The following is a 995-nucleotide window of genomic DNA, read 5'->3' on the forward strand; positions in this document are numbered from 1 at the left end:
AAATTCAAGATCAATGAGGCCATGCAGGTACAGTACAAATACAGCTTATGAGAGTGAACTAGTTATACCATGTTTTACATGTGCCAGTTTTTTTCCTTCCACAACAAGAAATTCATGCTTTCAATAATTGACGACTTCCACGTCATCCACACCGTTCAGGACCCAAAAGCAGCTGTGACCAGTACAACATCGCACATGGCAACTAAGCTTCTTGACATTCAAGAAGCCGAGGCAGTACCAAGGCCCGAATCCACAGTCCAGCACTAGGAGGTCACAGTTAATGGGAATGTCTGCAGAGGAGGAATCAACATCACTGCACTCCAGAGAGAATTCAACACGTTCCTGGAGGATTATCTCGTACAGCCATATCTCGCTGCCCTCCCACCTGAAAGAAGAATTTTCAACATGGCAGATGCTGAGGAGTCCATACAACATTTAAGGTTAATAGCTTTTTTAAATTACTATTTGCTTGCAAATGGCATACAAGTAGGGTGAATAAGGGAATATGTGATACAGAGGGCATACAAAAATACAAATTAGCAAACCAACTAAAATGTTATTTTGTTTAGGTGCTACACTGATCCTGAGATAGCTGAGAAAAGCTTCTCTTAAAACAGTTGTTCTTGTAGATGAAGAAGAGCGCTCCCTGAGAGGCATTACATGATATATGGAGGCATGGGTACACATCAACAGCGAAGTGCCTATCATCACTGACTACCTTGACAAATACCTCATGATCACAACAGGAGACTGGCCGACATACTACTTTTAAAAGAAAATGAAAATGTTGCAGATGCTAAGAATGGTTTTTGGCAAGTAAAGCTGGACGAAGACAGCATCTTGAAGACCTTCTGGACAACATTCGGGAGATACCGATAGTTGAGAATGCCATTTGGAATCACCACAGCACCGGAAGAATATCAGAGGCCACAACGCGCCAGTACTTGAAGGTCTTCAGGGCATCTATGTTGTCGCAGATGACATCCTCATCACAG

At 42.6% G+C, this 995-nt stretch overlaps 1 long non-coding RNA gene across 1 annotated transcript; it reads left to right on the top strand.

The window, feature by feature from the left end:
• On the top strand, positions 1-774 carry LOC125561207. Its single transcript, XR_007307228.1, has 2 exons — positions 1-440; positions 570-774. It is a non-coding gene; the product is annotated as an uncharacterized LOC125561207 (long non-coding RNA).
• The last annotated feature ends 221 nt before the right edge of the window (positions 775-995 follow it).

The sequence above is a fragment of the Nematostella vectensis genome, chromosome 3 (assembly GCF_932526225.1).
Source record: "Nematostella vectensis chromosome 3, jaNemVect1.1, whole genome shotgun sequence".
NCBI classification, from domain to species: domain Eukaryota; kingdom Metazoa; phylum Cnidaria; class Anthozoa; order Actiniaria; family Edwardsiidae; genus Nematostella; species Nematostella vectensis.